This window comes from Phyllostomus hastatus, unplaced genomic scaffold (assembly GCF_019186645.2).
Source record: "Phyllostomus hastatus isolate PE091 unplaced genomic scaffold, TTU_PhHast_1.1 phas_contig_147, whole genome shotgun sequence".
NCBI classification, from domain to species: Eukaryota; Metazoa; Chordata; class Mammalia; order Chiroptera; family Phyllostomidae; genus Phyllostomus; species Phyllostomus hastatus.
In genome coordinates, this window is record NW_025333603.1 from 2,388,858 (window position 1) to 2,410,664 (window position 21,807).

Below are 21,807 nucleotides of genomic sequence, written 5' to 3' on the forward strand. Positions count from 1 at the left end.
TTATGTTTGGGTCAGGCAGAACATGAGCATTTCTTTTTCATTTGATCTTGCGTTTAGATGTTCTAAAGTTCATGTCCATGCATGATCTGGCCATTTTGGAGCTAACAAGAACAAGGTGGACCAAATACTGCCCAATACTTTGAATATAAAAGGAGACCATGGAAAGGACTACAGGACCAACTTCTAGGGTAGTGTTATCCCCAAACAGTTGGCTGCTGGACTGTGGGCTCCTTGAGGAAAGGAAGTGTGTGCTATGTAGTATGCCCATGAAGAAACAGCACATATGCAGAGCCTAAAGAAATCGATAGTAAAAGCTTGTTAAATAAATGAAATCATTTGTAGGTAATAAGAGATTCACAAGCCTTTAATGTTGGAAAGAAGCCAAGCAATTGTTTAGTCCAAATTTGTTTTGGAAACAAAGTAAGCAAGACTCGGGCAAAAGTGTCTCATTGAAGATCAATGATGGGCTGGTGAAATGGCCCTAATTGGCAAATTTGAAAAAGAATGATGAGGTCCAATTAGTTCTTGATTTCTGGAAATCATGAATGTCATTATTTAGAGGAGTATATTGTAGAGAAAGGAGCACATATTCTGAGTTGGGTGTTCTGAGAATGGAATGGTGAGGAAGGCCAAAGACATTTGACACATCGAATTGGCCCTTTATCTCAATTGACCTTTCACTGTTTACTTCATTGTACCTACTAATGATGATTGGCTTGTGTCTTAGCTATAATAAAGCACCACAGACTGGGTGGCTTCTAAACAGCAGAAATTTACTTCTCATGGTTCTGGAGGCTGGAAGTCTGGTATCAGGGTGCCGGCATGGTCAGGTCCTGGTGAAGGACCCTCTTCAGGATTGCCCTGCTGACTTCTTTGTGTTCTCTTATGGTGGAAGGGCAGGGAGTTCTCTGGGTCCTCTATAAAGTTCTCTATTCCCATTCATGAGGGGTTCATCCTCATGACTAATCACTTTGCAAAGGCTCCACCTGCTAATGCCATCACCTTACGAGTTAGAACTTCAGCATATAAATTTTGGGGAATGCAAGCATTCAGTCTATAAAAGCTTGGCTCCACAGCTCTAGGGGGAAAAGGGGTAAACAAGACATGCTCTGTGTCTTTCAGAATCTCACAGTCTTGTAGATAGTAAAATAGTAAACATCTGGTTATAAGAGCACCTACTTGGTGCCAGGCACCATGTTAGGCCACTTTACATGTAGTGGTTCACTAGTCCTCACCAAACCTAGATTTAGGTGAAGTTTATCCTTGTTTTACAGGCAGGAAACCAAGATTTAAAAAGATTAAGTGATTTGCTCCAAGCAGGAGGGCTGGATTTGCCCCTCACCCTGTTTCTCACTCTGCCCCACTGTGTCCTGTGTGCACACCAGAGCAGACTGACCCCTTTTAGCTGCAGCAACACTGGGTCTAAGAGCCCAGAGGAGGGGCAGGTAATCTGTGCCAGCGGACTGGGAGCTGCTTTTTCTCCCTCCTCTTTTCTGCCTGCCACTGCCCAGGGCTAGCCTGAAAGAAACTTAGAATTGAAGCACAGGGAAATCAGAGTCTCTTCCTATTGGCTTCTCTGGAAAGTAAGAGTGAAAGGTGAGCAAGAAGACAAAAGGGGTGGGCTCCATGATCTGTGGTGATACCCATAGCTTATGGGGGATGCGGCAAACATCTGTTGAGTACCTAATGTGTGCTCAAATGTATAAAATATGTTTATCATCAAAGATATAAAGAGGGAAAAAATCCTCAACCCTGGCTCTCATATAGTTCTAAAGAATCACTTGAAACCCGAACACACAGAGTGACTGGAACATCTAGGGTGGGAGTCATCTCTGTGTTGTGCAGGCACGGAGCGTAGTGGGAGGGGACCGTGAACTTTTTTGCAGAGTGAAGAGTGGAGAGCAGAGCCTTAAAGAATAAATGGGAGGTTAGTGGGAGCAGAGAGAAGAGACAACTAAACCAGTGTGGTGCTTGAGCGAAGGCTTAGAAGCTGAAAGGAGAATGGATGTCAGGGTGGGGCTGACTAGTGCTGCAGAAAGAGACGGGAGGGAGGACAGGCTGGCGGGGACCAACCTGGAGAACCTTCAGAGCCCTGTCACGTGGAGGCATCTAGACTAGGAGCGGTTCCCATTTCTTGGCTGTCTCCTCTCCAATACCCACATCTAATGGAATGTTTTTTTTATAGACCCCAGAACCCGCATTAACATTGCCTACTTTTAATTCCATACAATGGGGGAAAATCTCTTGGCTTTATTGACTGCTTTTTTATTTGCCTTCACCAAGTTGGAAAATAAGCAGATAAAGTGATAACTTTACTACTAGTGAATAATTCATGTTCTCTTTATCTTTTGTCATAAAAGAAAGCCCAGCAGATCTGTCTTTAAATTTGGATATCTGGTAGATGAGAGAAAAATGTGAGTGATTAATTCCAAATGGAGTTGAGTACAGATTTCTGAGAGTCAGAGTCCTCTTCTATAATGAAGTGTAGATTGGTTCATGTTACGGTTCACCTGGCTCTGGTGGAGCCCAAATTTACAACATATGCGTGCTGTTGCCCTGTTAATTTGAAATGTTTTAATCTGCATGAAAATGGTTGTATTAATTGTTTCACATTAACCAGGCCGGACTATAATAATGTCTGATTGAATTAAGCTGACTTTCCTCTCTCAGCCGCTGCAGCCTCATTTGCCCCAAACATGGGGAACTTCTTTCTCCTCCATGCCAATCATTTGAACAGGATGGGCCATGTTGCTCTCAGGTTAGACAGAAACCACTTTTGCCTTCTGTAAATGCAGATACCCATCATCCTCACACTGCCTACATTGCTTGACAACCTTTCTCAGAAGCATTTCTCTTTTCTAATTACCCTTGGTAGCATTCCTTCACCCCAGTTGCACTGGTTTACATTGTTTTCAAAACTTGGTAAATAACATTAACTCTTTATACCAGTCTGTGCTTCAAACATAACAAAACTGGAAATGAAAGATATGTTTTTAAAAACATAACTTGTAATTATTTTACAAACCTACTCTAAGATCTGTAGTGGGCTGGACACCTGTTTGGTACTGAGGGTGTATAAAGTATTTCAACCTGGTTCTGCCCTTGAGGAGTTCATATAGTCTGATTCTGGTTTAAATGTATGAAAAGTTAAGTAATGGTTCAAATCAAATTTGAAGGGAAAATCCCAGGTCAGATATATGGTTAAATGAGTGATGGGGACTAAGAAATACTTAAGTTTCCTAAATAGGCCCTGAGTTTTGTTTTTACACCGCCTCCAACCACTGTCCACTTCTGAGGCAGTGCCCAGTTCTTTGTTGGGTATAAAATAACCTTCTCTGTGTAATTCAGTGAAATCACAGCCTGTTCTAGGAAACCTTCTTGCCTATCACCCGCTTTCTGATTAGGTGTCTTCCTCTGGGCTTTCATGGCTTTTCTCATAAATCATCATTATATTTATCTTACCATTTATTTGTCTCTTTCAATCAACTGGAAGGAAGGTTTCAACTTACAATATACTCAGTTCAAATTACAATATATTCTAAGAAGGCAAGACTAGAGAGGGAATTTAGGGAGACTTAGATGGCATATCCCAGGCCTGTGCTACTGAATGCGTGGTCAGTAGACCAGCAGCATTAGCATCTCCTGGCAGGGAATTAAAAATATGAAATCTCATGCTCCACAGCAGACCTACAGACTCAGCAACTGAATTTTAAGAGATCCCGGGTGATTCATGTGCACATTAAAGCTTGAGAAGTACTGGGCTGGTTTAGGCTACTGCTTCTCTCTCTGAGTTGGCTCAGCATTGGAGTCAGCTGGGAGTCTTTGTAAAGTACTGGTGCTTTGGTCCTACCCACAAAGGTTCTGATTTAATTGGTTGGTGTGTGGCTCCTTAAAAGCTCTCAAGGTGATTCTAATATGTTGCCAGATGTGCAGCCACCTCTGGGCAAGTGTTTCCCAACTGCTATCGTGATCATTGTATTTACCAGGTGGTAATGTCATTTTAATTTTTGTGCCTGTCCCTTAAGAGGGAGGCACACCTTATACATCCTGAGACTCTAATATAGATCTCCCAGTAAATACTTGTTTCTTAAATTGAATGGAAATGAACCTGAGTGGAAGCTGAATTTGAGTGCTGAATTTGAGGACATTGGATTAAACTTATTGAAATATATTATCAGTAGCTGGGGTGAAGAATTGAGGCATGATTATCAAGACAGATATCTGAAAAATGATTCAGAATGTTCTCACTTGACCAAAGCCAGAGTGTACAACATAAGTCAAGTTATCAGTGTCCATATTTTATGGAAATAGGGGAAGACTTAGCATGATCTTTTTTCAAGAAGGAGAGGACAGACTTACAGGTTTTGTTCACTTCAAGCCCTGAATGATGCAACAGTGATATTTATCTGGCCACTAAGAAAATTGCAATGTGAATTCTGAATGCGTTAGTGGAAATGCAGTGTTCTCTTGTACAGGTATTAGACTTCTGTATCTCCTTTGGGTACCATGCTTTGAGGAAGTTGTGAGCATTGTGGATAATCTAGCAATCATGTCATGAGAACGGGTATATGGAAGTGAATCACTGGAGAAGAGAGGATGTGGCGAGGATGTGATTGCTTTTTCCAGACTGACTGTTGTGTGAGAAGAGAGCAGAAATGTACTGTGCTGCTCTACAGGACATAGCTAGGACCAGAGGAATTCATGGAGGCAGATTTTGGCTATGCGTAGGAAAGACTCCGTGCCAGGGAGCGCTGTCCAATAATAGAACCGGCTGCCTGGGGAGATGGTGCAAGTGAGCGAGCTCTCTATCTTTGGAAATGTACTAGCAGAGTCTGGATGGCCATCTGTTGTGGGTATTGTGGAAAGATTTATGCATTTGGTGGATGAACAAAATTTTGTTGATGATAATAGTTGTAAATGTGACTACTATATACTGAGTGGCTATGAAGTGCCAGGTACTGCTGGGCAAGTTTTTATCCATTATCACCTTTAATCCTTCTACAACTGTAATGAAAATGAGAGTTATTACTCCCATTTTACAGAAGAAATGGATTCAGAGCTAAGCTATGACTTCTGAGCCTTCTGACTTCAAAATCCATAATCTTTTAACTATATCACCTGCCTTCTATGGGCCCTTCCATTTTTTTTTGAGATCTTGGGATTTCAAGTATATGCGGACAATGGATTTGAAGTAACCTTTAGGCATTTATGTGAAAAGTTCCTCTGGAGAGTTGGACATGAGGGCTTGGGAGTTGAGAGAGCGGTCAGGACAGCAGATGTAGACTTGAGAACTCCCTACCAAAAGGTAAGAGTTGACACCATTAGATTGATAAGATTTCCAAGGCTGTGACTACAGAGAGAAGAGGTCCTTGTGGGCTAACTCCTTCATGTGTGCGGGGCAATACTCAAAGCCATGGGAATAACTATGAGTCCTACTTTCTAAGGAGGAAAGAGGGGACTCTGACTGCATGTTTGAAGCTTGTTTTCTAACCCTGGTAAAATATGAATGCTGCTATGAATTTTCAGATTCTAGGCTGAGGCTATGCAAGTCAAGTGCTAAAATTGGAGTCAATGTAATACAGTGGCTCAAGGCAAAGCTTATGCCCGTGTAGAGATCTGGACACTGCTATTCCCTAGTTATGTGTTTTTCCACAAATTACATTCCTATAACTCCATTTTGAAATCTGTAAAATGCAGATGATAATACTACCTATGTAATAGCTTTATCATGAAGCTGAACTAAAATAATGCAAATAAAGTGCTTAAACAGTGGATGACACATGGTAAGCACTTGGTGCTTATATCCAAATTAGTTATTAAATCTCAGTAAACCCAGAAGTACCACAAATGGAATAGTCTACCTAAGTTACTCAGTTGTACCTTTATTCAGATTGATCCACACTATAAGAATTATTTATACACACACACATATACACACAAATGATACCACTCATTAAACATTTTAGCTTAATATTTTAAGCCATTTTATTTCTCAACTTTATTAATTTACTTCTTCACTATAATTGAAGCATTGTGTAGTCAGACTGCCTGGGTTTAAATTTTAACTTTGTGGTTTACTAGTTCTGTGACTTGGGGCAATTTACTTAGTCACTCTAAAGCATCAGTTTCTCTTATATAAAGCAAAGATAACAGTAACACCTATCTCATAGGGTTTAGAATTAAATGAGATGACAGAATGTTTAGGTGTTTCGGGATCTTCCACACAGTAAGCATTTGCAAGTAATAATGAAGATGCTATAGATATCTTCTAAGACAAAAGAAAAATAATTTGGGGTCCTTATTCTATGTATCAGTGTTGCTTGTATAACCCCATCGTGTGTGTCCATGATCTGTAGGTTTCTCTATGAGTAGGAGATTAATGGGTTGAGGGATGTCCACGGGTGGGCTTGTGGAGGGCCTGTGATACTCCTCAAATTGTGGGCAATCCTTGGCACTATGCATGCTTATCTGGTGAAGATCTATGCTTTTATTAATTGCTCTGTGGCCTTATAAAGTTTAAGAAGTGTTAGCATAAGAATCTCAAAGTGGAACATGACATGGTTAGTAAGAGAGAATTGAACACCTGGCTAATAGTGACTTCAGGAATAAAGTCATTTTGCTACCTCATATAACAAAGAATCAGAGGTGAGTGGTCTCAAGATCAGTGCAGTAGTTCAGATTTGTTATTTGAGGACTCAAGATTTCTGCACTGGGCCATCCTTAGACTAATTGCTTCATGGTCCCAGTATAGCTGCCATAGAAACAAGTACTGCATCTTCACATGGCCACTGAGAACAGAAGAAGCCATGGCAGCCGGGGTGGTATGTTAGAACTTTCCTTATATGCCTCTTATCTTCTATCAGAGGTTAAAAAAGTAAAAAACAATTCCCCAGAATGAATTCTCACAAAAAAAAGACACTGGTGATCTCCCACTTACTCTTTATTTTCTAGAACTGGATCTTATGGCCATTTCCAGCCAGAATGGTGGCCAAGAAGGCAAGTGTTGGGCTTTTTCAGCATCTTTAAGGAAAGTGGGCAAGGAGAAGAGGCAGCACAGGTGAAGAAGCTTCCTAATGGCAGTGAAAATGTGAGAGTGTATGTGCTGCAGAGAGATCACATAAAGTATTTGAATTGGGGGAGAAAGAAGAGTTATTTGGTAAGAAGCAGAAAATGTCCAGAGAAAGGAGCAGGGGAATCAGTGGGAATTAAATGCCTTCAGGATGCCTTACCCCAAGCATGTGTCTAATATAGATGGTCAATGTAAGAAAGGTCCAAACCTGTAAGAATTTTTATGAGTTTATTTGAGCCAAACTGACAACAATTGCTGGTTGCTGGGAAGCAAAATCTCAATGAATTGAGAAAATGCTCCAGAAAATGGCAGTTTTACCACTTATTTCATACATTAGAATCAAAGGGGAAGACTTAAGGGGGTTACATAAAATTGACTTGTGATAGATTAGGGAGGTGGGAACAAGCAAAGTAGGGAAATTTCTGGGTTTGGATAAAACCAAAAAGGAATAGGCACATACTTCTTTTACATAGGTGGGTTTAGGATAGTTAACGACGAACATTTGTAGCATTACAAGCATTACAAGTAGATAGTATGCAGGAGAACAAGATAACAATGAGGGTTCTGTGGTCTCTAGCTCTGGTGGGAGGTTGTACCCTGACAGGTCTGGAAAAAGGGGATTACTCTGATGTTCCAAAGGCATGTTATTGGTAGATGCAAAAAGATAATAGAGAGGCTCATTTAAGGTGCAGATTGACCTTTGTCAAGGAAGATACTGGCCAAAGACACGACAACCCACCATGACCTGCTTTTAGTCAGGAAGTTTTAATTTCAGACCATCCGATGTGTTTGCTTTAGGTCTCTGAGTTGGTAGGCTTCCCCTGAGCTTTTCAGCTTTAGTATGTGGCCCCTTTTTCGTCCACAAGAGGAAGTGCCTGGATTCCAAATATGTGAGTAGAAAAACTGTCGTAGAAGAGTCAGCCAATTGCTTTTGTTTGCAGCTGCTGAGTCTGACCCAAATCTGCCCTCCCCCAATCCTCAGCTGCTGATACTAGCTCTTGGAAGCTAGACTGTGAGCTCTGCCAGGATGAAGATGCCCATCTCCATAGCTCTCCCCCCACTCTCCAAACAAGCTGTTCCTGGGGGAGGGGAACAGCACACACAGTAGTAACAGGTTCTGTAATTAGCAGCAGCCCTGGGGCCTTGCAACACTTCTAAGAAGACAAGGTGGTTCAGGAAGATCTGTGACTACCCCTGAGAGTTTCCCAGATGGAGAGACAGGTGGAGATCTCCAATGCTAATGACATGGAGGCCTTTAACCTGCAGTTGTTAGAGGGCATGGGTTGGGAATTGTGGGACAAAAACAAAACAGGTGGACATGGAGTCTGCATGTCTGTTGTTGATAGAAGAGACTAGTTCTACATATGGTCTCGGCAAATTGCACTACCCTAAAGGGTAAGCAGAAAATCCATAGAACAGCGATGATGCAATTGTGTCCAAATAAACATGCAGAATGTGAAAACACTATATAACAAGCCCAGGCCTTGCCTCACCTCAACGCTCAATCTGAAACTCAGGTGAATATTCATTTTTTCATATTAATTGGTAAATAAAGGGTTAACTTTTTAATAGCACATTTATCACACTGAGTCAAAATGTCCTAAATTGTTACCATATATATTTTTTCCTAATAAAGAGTGGAAGAATACAGTAAGATCACTGAAGAGAGCATTTTTCCATCTCCCTTGGGAGTTGGGGAGAGTCTCACAGAGGAGGTAACTCAAACTGATTCCTGAAGGCTTGAGCAGGAACTTGCTAGGATTATGGAGGTAGATAGAGTAGTGGAGGTGTCAGGTTATTTATGTAGAGTATTTCAGGTGGAGGAACAGCACCTAAATGGCATAAAGTTATAAAATGCAATGAACACCTGACATTCTGTTTACTCAGCATTTCTCTCTTCTTCAGTACTTCTCATGTTAACTGCATGGTTGGATTGGAGCTACCACTAGCTCCAGCCCTGTAGACACAATTGTCTGTTCTGGGAGTATGCAAATGACATATGAGGACCAATCAGAATCTTCCCTGGGATTTCTGAGTGTAACTGGGAGAAAGATTTCAGTCAGCCCCTCACTAGTGACAAATTGAGAGGTAAGGTGTAGGATTTGTTAATGGCTCTGACCTGCCACTTGGGAAGGAGACAGAAATCTTGGTCAAATGAGCTTAGATCAAAATGGAATTGATTGTAGAATTTACCTAAGAGTAGTTCCTCCTCTGTGTCTCTCATTTCTGTGCTTACTTTTACAAGAGAAGACCAAGTACTTCCAAATGGTGGATTGAGATCAGGATCAGCAATGGCTTCCATATCTGACTTTTTGTTGGGGTTTGCAGGGAGGATAGGAGATAGAAAAAGATACATATTTTTTAGAATGTTAAAAGTCTTTCATAAACATTGATGCAACTCTGAATTGCCTTCAGATCTTCCTCTATCATGCAGATTTTGACACAATAGGTCTGGAATGTTCCCTAACATTTGCATTTCTAACAAGCTTCCATGGGACATTGATGCTGCTATTTCAAAGACCACACTTTGCCTAACGAAGTATTCAAAGATAATGTTTAAGAATTAGAGAAGTAGGCAAAGCTTGTGTAGTATGTGATGGTATGGGAATGAGAATAGAAGTGAGTTGTAAGTTTCCATGGTGTGATTAGGATAGGCCCAGAGACATGACATTTGAGCAGACTTGGAAGAGGTAATTATATTGACATGATTTAAAAACATACTATTTTCTATTTTAAGAATACCTATTCATTAGTTATCTATTACTGAGTAATAAACTATCCCAAAACTTTACATCTTAAAGCAACAGACATTTATTACTCTGCAGCTTCAGTGAGTTGCCTTAGCTGGGTGCTGTTGCTCAGGGTATCTCTCAAAGCTGCACTTGAAGTGCTGGTCAAGGCTACTGCATTTATCTCAAGGCTCATTCTCAGAGCTGTCAGCAGTGCCCAGTTCCCCAGAGGCTAGTGGCCAGAGGTCTCCCTCAATTCCTTGTCACATGGGCCTCCCCATAGTGCAGCTCACAAATATGGCAGCTGGATTCCATGAAAGCCAACAGTCAAAGGGACAGGAGATGGCCAGTGAGAAGGAGATGAGAGTCTTTCTGTAACCTAATTTTTAAGTGACACGTCCTCTCTTTTGCCATATTCTAAATATCAGAAATGAACCAGTAGGTTTATCTCATACTCAGGAGGAGGAGATTACAAAGCCATGAATGAATACCATGAGGCAGGAACCTCTGGGGGCCATTTTAGAGGCTGCCTACCAGAGCATGTTCTTGCCTATTACCTTGACATATGGGTGTCTTATGTCCTTCTTCAGATGGTTTTTATTGCCAGTTTGTTTAGCAAAGAGGTTCGTGGGAGTTTCTTGGCTTCCAATAAAATCCAGGATTGGCCCAAATGGTTCTGATTAAGCAGAGTCGTCTTTCGCTGAGCTTTAACTTTTGCGGTGAGCCCCAGCCCCTTTCTTCTTTTTGAGACGTTCAAGCAGAGGCTGGTAGGCCACCTGAGAGCTTTCAGGCAGCTGAGCACTGACTGACCCCCTGGCCATTTGAACACTGACGATAAAATTGCCCGAGGAGCCTGCCAAGGAGACAGCTGCTGCTGCTGCAGAAACACCTTCTATAGCCTGGCATTTGTGGGTAATTGCTCTCCAGGAGAAAAACTCTTCATGTGACCTGAGAGGTGTATGGTGCCTGATTGTCAAGTATAGAGATGATTTAGAACCAGTTCTGTGACTAAAACGCAAAAGATTTTATTTGTCAGAAAAAATAGAGGACATTTATGTAAATCTAAAGGTAGGCTCTTTTAAAATCCACTAACTTGAGAAATGCTTCCTGTTTTCCAGGCATAGACTAGTAAACAATGAATTGCCTTATGTGCAAAGTGCCTCACCTGTTCTCTCTCTTGCTCCTTTTGCAGTCTCATTTCTTTTCCAATAGTGAGAGCCACCAGTTCCTTCTGACTCATGGGTTTATAATGTGGGGAAACTCTGGCTTAGGACTGGGCACTAGGCTACACCACTTTCTAGTAGGACTTTAAGCGTTTGTCTACAGTTTTTTCATTTTTAAGCTGGGATAGTAATACTTTTCTCATAAAGTTGTTTTAAAGATTAAGTTAAATAAAGTGACACCAGGAAAAGTTTCTTGCCGAATAGAAAATAATTAGAGGTGTCTTTATAGCTGCAATGTATATAATAACAACATTGTGAAGGGCTTTAATTATTAAGTCCTTCAACATAGATGGGGAAACTAAGGCCCAGGAGGCTAAAGGGGTTTTCTAATGATCATATCATAGTTGTGTTCCACTCATTCATCCATGTACCATCCATCCATCCATCCATCCATCCAGTAATTATTGAAGTGTGCTCTCAGACAATGGTTTTCTCACTGGACTGGCTACAACAATGAACAGGAACAGGCTTCAACAAGTCAGAAAAACTACGTGCCCTCAAGGAATTAGACAATGAGCAAACACATTCTTGATAGAATTTAAGTGAGGTAACTACTGTAAAACAAATAGAGGTAAAGTAACTGGTAGGCAGGACATGAGGAGGCTATGATAGGTTGGATGAGCTGAGGAGGCTACTTTAAAAAGTAGCATTTGAGGGGAGTCCTGTAAGATAAGAAGGAACCAAGAGAAGGAACAATAACTGCAAAGACCTTGAAGTAAAAAAAAACAGAACAATGTACAGGATGGTGAGCATGTCTCACATGAGATGAGGTATTTACAGTTATGCCAGGGAGAAAATTTACTTAAATAAATTATGGAATTTCTGGTCATAAAGGAAAAGCAGATTTTTTATAACAGAGCATCTTTCAAAGTTTTTAATATGCTAATATTTATTATGATTTTTCAAGGCATCAGGGCCATTATATTTTGAAGTATTTTTGCAACTATTTAACCATGTCTCCTTCCTTCTTTCCTCCTTCCCTCCTTTCTTTCCTTTATTCCTACCTTCTTTCCTTCCTTCCTTTGTCAATTAAATTTAAAAGAACATCCTTAAGGAATAGAGAGTTCTAAGGGAAACCCTGGGAAATTGCTGAGTGAACTTTCCTTAAATCCTATGAGCCTCACAGCATCTCTGACTTAGGCAGGGCTGGTGTCCCATGCTATGGAAAAGGGAATTAGGGCTTGCAGTGCAAAGGGCCTGCCAAGGCTCTGATAGGAGTCAAATCAAGTCACATGTGAGACTCCAGGTTAGGGGGTCTTTCCAGAACTCCACACCCCAGCTTAAGTTGCAGCTTACAGAGCCCAGACCACTGGTTTTTTAAAAAGTGCCCTGATGTTTTTATATTTTTAAAAAATTAATAGCAAATAAGAATAGCAAATAGTTTTGATGAAGTTTCTCTTCGGTAGGAGATATCTCCTTTTAAGCTCATTGTCATTATTCAGTATGTGCATCTGTTGAGCAATGGCCATGTTCTCACAGCTATTGGGAGATTTCGAAGAGTTGATAAATGAATAAATTACATAGAAGACAAACTCATGCCTCCTCTTCCCAAAGGCTCACAATCTTGTTTTCTTTGAGGAATGGCTAAATTACATTTTCTGAGTAATAACAATAACATAATATTAAGAGTCATCGAGTATCCATCTGCTGGATATCAGTCATGGTGCTAGGTAAATTAGAGATTAAATCACTAATGCTCAGAATATACTCAGAGGTGCTATTAATTCCATTTTTCAGTTAAGAAAACTGTGGCCAACTTAGCCATTAGCGAGTGCAGCAGCACAGTGCCTTGGACCCCACAAAAAAAAAAACAATGTTTTAATTTCTTTTAAAATCAGAAGAAGATGAACTTTTAGGGCCAAAGATTATGTTTGTCTTTGTGCCAACATAGTCATAGAATGTGATTTTTAAACCTTTTTTTAGGGAGGAAGAAGCACGTGGCGACTCTGGGAGCCACAGGGCGTGGACTGCGAGAGGTCTCAGAGAGCTTGCAGCTTGCTCACAGCCATGCAGGGAGGCAACACAGACAGGCACCAGCCTGTGTTCTTTCCCTCCCATTCCTTGCTGCCTCCTTCTCAATTGCCTTTACCCCACGCTCTCTTTTAGCCTAAGCATTCTTTCCACAGAAACAGTAGGTGCCTGAAAACTGGGGCACTACATTCATAATTTTAGCACCCCATCTGCTCCAGGAAAATGAGATGGAAAGGCACAGAAAGGCCCTCCTCCCAGGATTTCTGAGCGACCACACAGGCCCTCCCAGGCCCCTGAGGAGAGTGAGCACCTTGGAGAGTCAGACTCTGTTGGGCCTGCCTTGTGAAAGTGCGCTATTCAGTCCTGCAGAAACACCCCTCTCCAATTAGACTGAGCGTGGAACTGGCCTTCTGGAACCCTTGGGTAATGAGCAAGTGGACAAAGCAGCAGTCTTGGAGTTGAACACAGCCCACTGTACTCTGCCCACCAGCCACTCTGTAAATTAGAACCTTTGGAAAGTCTGGCCTTCATTTTCCTGAGCAAGAGTCCAGTGTAAATAGGTTCCATTTTCCATTCAAGGCACAAGGTGCTTTCCTCCACTCTTCTGTGTAAAATGAGCTAACGTTCAGAGGATTCAGGATATCACAATGACTAAATTGGATCCTGGGTACATTGGTCCATGTGCTGGTAATGTTCCCCATGGCATTTAGCTTGTGATGCCATACTGTCTTTGGCTGGCTTTGTCATCAAGAAGTTTCTGAATTATTATAGAAGGTAACTTGCTTAGATAAAAGTATGTAATATGTCTTCTTTTGAGCCTCAGTTTCCCCATTGGTAAAATGAGATACTAAGATTCCTATTTGTAAACTCCATCCTAGCTCTGGACTCTATCTTTTGAGTGACTACTATGTGAAAGACCCTGAATTAAGGTCTGGGGATTTGTTGTAGGGATCAAATGAGATCATGGATGGGAGGGAAAGTGCCATGTAAATCTTGTTCATTTTTATTTTATTGAATGACAGCTCTTGGTTACTGAGGAGCTACAATGGACCAAGGACTTTACATACATTTTTCCCCAGTAATAATATTGCAAGATAAGTATCAGTATTCCCATTTCAGACATGAGGAATTTAGACTCAGAGACGTTGAGAAACAGTAGAGTTTAAAGTCAGAAATGAAGCTTAGACTTCACCTTATGGTCTCTGTTATTTTAATCATCGTTGTCATCATCACACTATTTGTTGCCATTTTTCAGTCAGTTGAGAAGATAGATGTGCACATAAAGACAGACAGCTCACTAACATAGTCAGCATCAAGTTCCGTAGGCTTGAGTGGAGGTGTCCACTGGTGCCATTTGCCTTGATATGGATTCTGTTCAGGGCATTCCAGGGACAAAAGCAACCAGAAAATGTTAACTTGTTAACTTCTCCTGGTAATCAAACTGAATCTTGATTTATTGGGGGCAATGTCCACGGCCATAAATGCCTGCTGGAGCAGTGTCACGGATTTCCCTTTCTCTCCTTCAGATGAGTTGAGGAATAACTAACTAACCCTCGTCACTCTGAGAGAGCTGCAGAGGGTTTGATGTCTCTCTCTTTTTTGCTTCTTTTTTCCTGTGGGGGACTTTATGACCCAGATGGCTACCTCAGTTTCCCAGCTCCCTCAGACTTCTGGAACCCGGGCTTAACAAGAGAATCCAGATAAATTTAATCTTAGGATCCTCCGGTTAGGGTGTCCACACCTGGGACTACCCAGCTCTCATGAAGGGAGAAAGCACTTAGTAACAGTGTCAGTAGGACAGCTGCAGCCATCACCAGGGCACGTTGCCCCTTTCATGCTGCACATAACTTTCCAGCCTTTTTCCCCTGGCGCCATCACAAGCAAATCAGTGCTGCGGGTTTTGAAGTCACAAAACCCTGTGTTCAGGTCCTGGTTCTGACACTGCCTGTACTTTCATGGGCAAAACCTTAACTCTGTGCATCTCAGTTTATTTGTGACACTGAGAAGAAAATGTTCAACCCATGTAGTTGTTCTGTGGAAGAAGAGAGATAACACGTAGGAAGAGTCTAGCATTTTGAAGTCATTTTAAGGAATGATTAGGGAGCAGGACAGACAAGGTGAGATGATGATTGTTCTTGTTTTACAAATGGGGAAACAGACCCTCACAAAAGTTTTCCTTTCCTGGGGTCGCCTGGCTAGTGAATGGTAGAGCCAGCTTTGAACCACTGAGTCTTCTGGGCAGAATTACTCACTGTAGTCACCTCAGGAGTGAAGACCCTGGTGCTCTCTCTGCTCTGAGGGCCTTGCTCTGGCTTCTATCTCAGGGCCTTCCCCTTTACTTCCTTCTCCCTGTCTCCTGTACACACCAGCGTCTGCACTGCTCTTTGGAAATATTTATTTCTGTCTAAGCAATTTGGGGATTGCTGTTGCCTCTGCCTGAATGCTCTTCCCTCAGACATCTATCTGCATGGCATCCACTGTGAATATGCATGTGGGCATGCATATTCCTGTTTTGTAACCCTCACTCAAAAATATATTTACCGATTTAAGAGAGGGAAACATAAATGTCAGAGAGAAACATTGATCGAATGCCTCCAGTATGTTCCCCAACCAGGGATCGAACCTGCATCCTAGGTGTATGCCCTGACCAGGACTTGAACCCACAACCTTTTGGTGTATGGGATGATACTCTAACTAACTGAGCCAGCCAGCCAGGGTCACCTTGACCTCTTTAAAAGCTTTCCTCCAATGTCACCCCAGTGAGTCCTTCCCTGACTGATCATTTAAAGAACATACCCCTTTCCAGCACTTCTTAATCTCCTCTCATCCTTATTATCCTTTATCTCACTTCCCAACATGTGACATACTGTGTGCTTGACTTACCTATTTGTGATTGTTTGCCTCCCTCCATTAGGACATAAGCTACATCTCCAGAACTGAACCATGCATGACAAACAGCCTGTAATCAGAAGGTTAAACTGTGCGCTGATCGAATGAGCAGAGAAACATGTTTAGAGTGGAGGGACTCTGTGTTTGAATGCCCCTTGCCCTGATGGTGAGTTCATTGCGGAAGACTTGACTGCTTCTCCCTATGCAATTGCACTTCACCAGGCTCCTCCTTTGGTAATCACTGAAACTCCATAATTGTGGTCCCGGCAGTGCACTTTGTCCTTCCTTCTTTATGGAGTGACGCTCAGCTCCCACAAGGGCCATGGCGGTTGTCTCTTCCGGAGCTATGCTTTGCAACATGTTGCATCACAGGGGTAATGTAACACTTAATTTTTTAAGTCTCTGATTTGAACTCTTTTTTAGAACTTAGTTTGCTCAGGTCATTGGGCATTGTCTGTGTTCAGCATGCTGAGGTAGATCCCTGGGGAGGAAACGGCTCTCTGAGCTCTGTCTGGCCTGTGCCTGAAGTTCTAGGGAAGTGCTTTGTAGAATGTCACTCTTTAGAGCTGAGTCTTGATAAATTATGTTCTGAACAGAGGGTTCCTTCTACAGTATGGGCCAAAGTCTTATTGTCCTGTAATTCTTTTAAATATCTCTTTTATGATTTTTGAAATGTTTCCAAAATAACTTGTTTGGGGGCCAAGAATCCTATAAAAGTGAATGTTGTTAGAAATTGTCTGATAATATGAAATCATATGGAAGTGCCTTCTATGACTAGTGTTATGAATGGAGCACAGACTGGACCATAGTGGTGTCAGAAATTGACTAGGAATCAGCTGACCTGGCTAATTGTTCTGTGTGATTTACTAATTGGGCGACTTGGGGCAAACCACTCAATCTCTCTGAGACACATCTCTTTCTCTGCAAAATGAAGACTCCAAGCAATTGGTCTAGATGGCCTCCAAGGTTCTTTCTAGCTTTAAAACTCTTGGCTGGAAGCCTAAAGCCTTTGAACTTCACTTAGATGCTGCCACTTGCTGGTGTTGGAGCTCTGGGTCATCACCTTCCTTTTCAGAGCCCCAGTATCTCAATCTTTAAAATGAGGACCAAAAATTCCTATTTTGCGTTTTCCAAAAGGTATCAAGAGAATTTTATTTGGCACACAGATGTGAGAGTACCTCTTAGCTATAGAATCCTAATATTATTTAGGAAGCATCTTCTTATTTTACTGTGATTCGTGGCAACAGAATGGTGGGATGAAAACATTGAGAGAGGAAATGTCATTGAGTGCCATATTGACAGTTTTTAAACTGTGCTTTAAAAATATATTCATTTTACCTTTTACTTTTGATTTTTTTTTTTTGTTAAATCCCTGCCTGACATCTTAAGTTTTGACTTGAGCTTGGGGAAGAGATTCATAGCTTTCATGAAATTTTTCAAAGGAGTATTTGATATCCCATTTTTTAAACTCTGTGATTTTTCTTAGGTGTTTCCCCCTGGAATTCCTGAGGAAAGAGATCTTTTCATGCTTCTTCTGATCATATATCCCTTCCTCCTCGGATGGGCATTAGCTGCATATACCTAAGAGAATCACTAATGTCAAAGCGAATGACTTTTTGCAGGACTAGCTGGCAGCTTTCTGAAAACTGCCAATTAATGGGGACCTAATCAAGACTGGCACATTTTTTAGAGATAAACCCAATTAAAAATATGGATTAATTCATTTACCAATTTGGCTCTTGGAAGGCATTTAGTATTAATTCTGTTATCTTTATCTTGATCTTTTATCCCTATAGAATACTTCTAATTTAGATTGTAAATTTGAATGACCAAGGCTGAAATTCCCTCCAGAGAGAGAAAAGGCATCATTATTGGGGTCAGTGGCCCCACAGGCCTTGGCTCAGGTGGCTGTGCAAAAGTCTGGAGCTTCAGTGGACAGGGGAGGAAGTGTGGCCTTACAGGCTTGGGAGTGTGTGGGGGTGGGGTAGGGGCCGTAGTGGCCAGTTAACCTATTAGCAACAGATTCTGTCCTCTTACTATCATCCCACCCCCATCTCCCTGGTATGGATTTTAACCTTAGAGCTGATAATCTATAAGAAAGCATGATGGGGGTTGGGGGAAACTGGGGGAGTGGAGGAACTGAGCAAATATTGCTCAATAAGGAAAAAAAGAGAAAGAACTCATGGACACACAACAGTGTGGTGATTGCTGGTGGCGAGGAGGTGTGTGGAGGTGGAAGAAGGTATGGGGGGATAAATGGTGATAGAAAAAAATAAAGTTAAAAAAATTGCAAAGAAGAAAGAAAGGAAGCATGATAAAGACCCAGGAGTCAGTTACATGCAAGGTACAAAAAAAGACCTTGGAATCGAGAAGACTTGGACTGCAGTCTTATTTTTAATACTTCTAGCTGGGAAACCTATGGCTATAAGTATCTCGTCTCCATATCCAGCCGTGGTAAAACAGGGATGGCAATACCTACCTTACTGAGTTTTCTTGAAGATGAAATGACAGCACAAACAGGAAAGTACTTGGCAAATCTTCATAGTCCTTAGAAAGGAAATGTCACATGTGTGCATTAAGGGAAGGCAAGACCTGAGGGCACCTTCCCAGAAAAGCTGGAGATCCTTTCCGTTCCCTGTTGCTGTGCTCTGACAAGGCTTGTTGTCTTCCCGTGACCTGAAAATGGGAGGTAAGTGTGGAATGGAAGAAGTGAGCCCGATGGCCCTCAGGCCTTAACCTCCGCCTGGAGCTCACACCACTCTCCCTTGCTACCCTGCAGGGGAGGCAGTGGGAGTTAATGATGGGATGTCAGAAAGGCAAATGCAGAGCTGCCCTGGTTGTGTCATTGATCATCTCGTTGTGTGTATTATTAGTAATAAAGACTTAAACCAAAGAGTCCATTTTTTAAAAAATGCCATTGGATAGACCTAAGGAAACAAACCTAATACTCCTTTTAAAACTTTGTATATAAGAAGGCTACTGAGGATCCTACTACTTGGCAGACAGAAATTAATCTAAATTGTTTTCCAAATTTACCAAGTGCTTGCCTAAATTGACAAGGAGCCTGGGGGTATTTCTTGTGGGAGTGATGAGTTGTGAATCCCCATATGAGATGTGTGTTAAAAAAAGAGAAAAAAAAGGTTTGTTTAAAGAGGGAAGAGAAGTTTCTGAATATTTGGCACAACAGGTTATTTTTAAACTGAGGAAAAATAGGATTGTGGGATTTCAAAGATTTTGTGATTTATTCAGCTCTATGTGGAACTTCCCTGCATCTCGTTAGCACAGGGGTAAAAGGAGATGCAAGAGGACTAGAAGACCATCTGTGCCCTCGGGTGGTCTTCATGTTCATCAAGGGACAAGATTAGGCAAATTTTTAAAAGATGACAATTTATACAAGGCAGGGTGGTTTTATTGGAAGCACTGACATCTGGAGTCAGAGGCCCTTGGGTTCTAGGTCTGGGTCTAGCCCAGAAATAATGGAACCTGGGCTTGATATTTCATCAATTCTCTGCCTCAGTTTCCACTACTACAAAACAGAGATAATACTTACCTTCCCAGCTTGTAAAGATCAATGAGCAGAGGAATGCACAGTGCTTAGCACAGAACACATACAGTACACTCTCACAAATGTAATTATACTTTCCTTTCCTCATTTCCTGTTTTATGCTCTGTCAAGGAGCTATCGCTTCATGAAGTCCTTTAGGGATTTTGAAGAATAGGGGCTATGACAGAATATTTTTCATGGAGGAGGATCTTCCCTTGGACTTGAGGGGCCTGTCTTTTGCTTTCCATTCTAGATGTACCGTCAACTCTTCTTCACACTCCTTTTGCCGTCTATAGGACTCATCTGTGTGGACTGTATCTGTGGGCTTCCTGACTCTGGGCTTCTTCTCAGGATTAACCGATACCCTGTTCCAGCAGGAGGCTGAAGGGCAGGGAGGAGGAGTGAAGTCTCTGTGTTTTGAGCTACTTTTGGGCTTTCTCTTGGCTGGGTTGCCTTGGGCTCGGTATCCTAAATTGAAGGTCACTGCTCCTTTTTTTTTTTTAATCCTCACACAAGGATACAGTTTTTTATTGATTTTAGAAAGAGAGATGGGAGGGGCAGGGGAAAGAAACATCCATGTCAGAAAGCCTCCCATATGCACTGATCGGTTGCCTCCTACATGCACCCTGGCCAGGGCTCAAACCTACCCTGACCGGGCATCAAACCCACAACCTTTTGGTGTACAGATAATGCTCCAACCAACTGAGCCACCGCTGGGGCTTGCAACTCCTTTCAAGGCAACTTTCTCTACAGGGTCCCCTCCTGGTTCTGCTTGCCTTTCCCTTCTCTCACCCCTTCATTTATAGGAGAAGTAACAGTTCTGCTATTCTGTCCCTGGGATACTGCAGTGTCCTTTGGGTTTTCCTTTCAACACAGCTCACCCTTGTGTAAATAATCCCTTTATTAACTTTCCTGGAATACTCCAGTTTTGAGTTTGTCATGTGTTTCCTTATGGGAGCTCAAAGGATAGGTGGCGTTTGAGTAGGTGAGGAGGCATGGCACTGGATGCCTCCGGTGTGCTGTGGTGGCTGTGACCAGCCCAGTGTGGCTGTAGCACACATTTCCTGTGAGGCAGAGGAACTCAGCTGTGAGTTTGGGGAGGCATGCTGGAGTGGAGCCTGAAGGTCAGGTTAAGTTAACATAGATTTCATACTGCAGTAGAAATAGTTTTGGGTAATTATTTCCTGATTCATTCTGGCAGGTATGTATTGAAAAACTAATAGGTGTGTGGTATAGGAAATAAATTTCAGAAACTTCTCTTTTTTCCTCCCAAAGAATTATATACAAATGAAATAGAGGGAAGGCAAACAGTATGTAGTGTGTGTGTACCTCCTGTAGAACCAGACAACTGGCACATATTTTTTATGTAGTCATTAACCATTAGGGGTAAGGTTTCATTTTTCCACTCGAAGTGTTCAAGGGACTTGCCAAAAGTCACATATTTGGAACTTGGTGGAGCCTTGATTCTACAACCCAAGGCAAGTCTGCAAGTGTGATGTTCATGTTTGTTTGTTTTTTTTTTTGTCTTTGCCAGCCACAGTATATACATAGTGATAAATTTAAGAGTTCGGATGAGAGGTAGAGGTAAGTACACCTGAGGAGAGCCTCAGACCAGGTGTCACAGCCCCCGCCCACTTGGAGTAAGGAGGGCTGTGACATTGTTAGGCATGTTCCTCAGTAAGGCAGGGAGGCAGGGAGGAGTTTCTCTGGAGTCTCAGAAATAGCCCTACACCCTGGCCTCACAGTGACTGGGGTGTGATATCGTAATGGGAAGGATCCTGAGTATCTCCCAGTGATGAGCTTATCCTGCTTCATGGCACAGGACTTCATTCACTCCCTGCCATTGTGTAGCCTCAGTTTCTGCTTCTGCTGAAAATGACCTCTTCCTCGCTCCTAATCATATACTTTATCTCTGCCTGGGCTTTACCTCTGCTAACTCATAGCTTCTGCTCCATCGTCCCCTGACCACCTCACCACTTCTCCCAGTGTGCCTTTGCATTTCTGGTCCCATTACCACTGGACAGAATCAGTATTAATGAGTTCAGATTCTTGAGGGAGAAAACATGCATGTTTTCTCATGCAGCTACTTTGAATCTAACTCTTCCTGTCAGGCCAAGATGTGGCTGCTGGTCAGCCAGCAAATTGTCCGTGGATAAGGAATCGGCCCCTGGTGTGGTCAGCTGGGACTTGGGTTAGGGAGTGGACATCAGTGAGAGCCATTATTTTGTCTAGTACAGTCTACTCACTGGCCCCTGAGATTCACATCCAGCAAAATTCACAAATGCAAAATATATTCAAGGTCTTGCAATGATCTCATCGATTCAAAACCTCAGATCTCATCCAAACAACATCAGTTCAAAAGTCCAAATGCTCATTGTCTAA

The 21,807-nt window shown here is 42.1% G+C and overlaps 1 protein-coding gene across 10 annotated transcripts in view; it reads left to right on the forward strand.

Annotated features, from left to right (window-relative positions):
* Positions 1–21,807, forward strand: part of DAB1 (DAB adaptor protein 1) — a 1,094,329-nt gene that overhangs the window by 795,116 nt on the left and 277,406 nt on the right. The window lies entirely within an intron of this gene.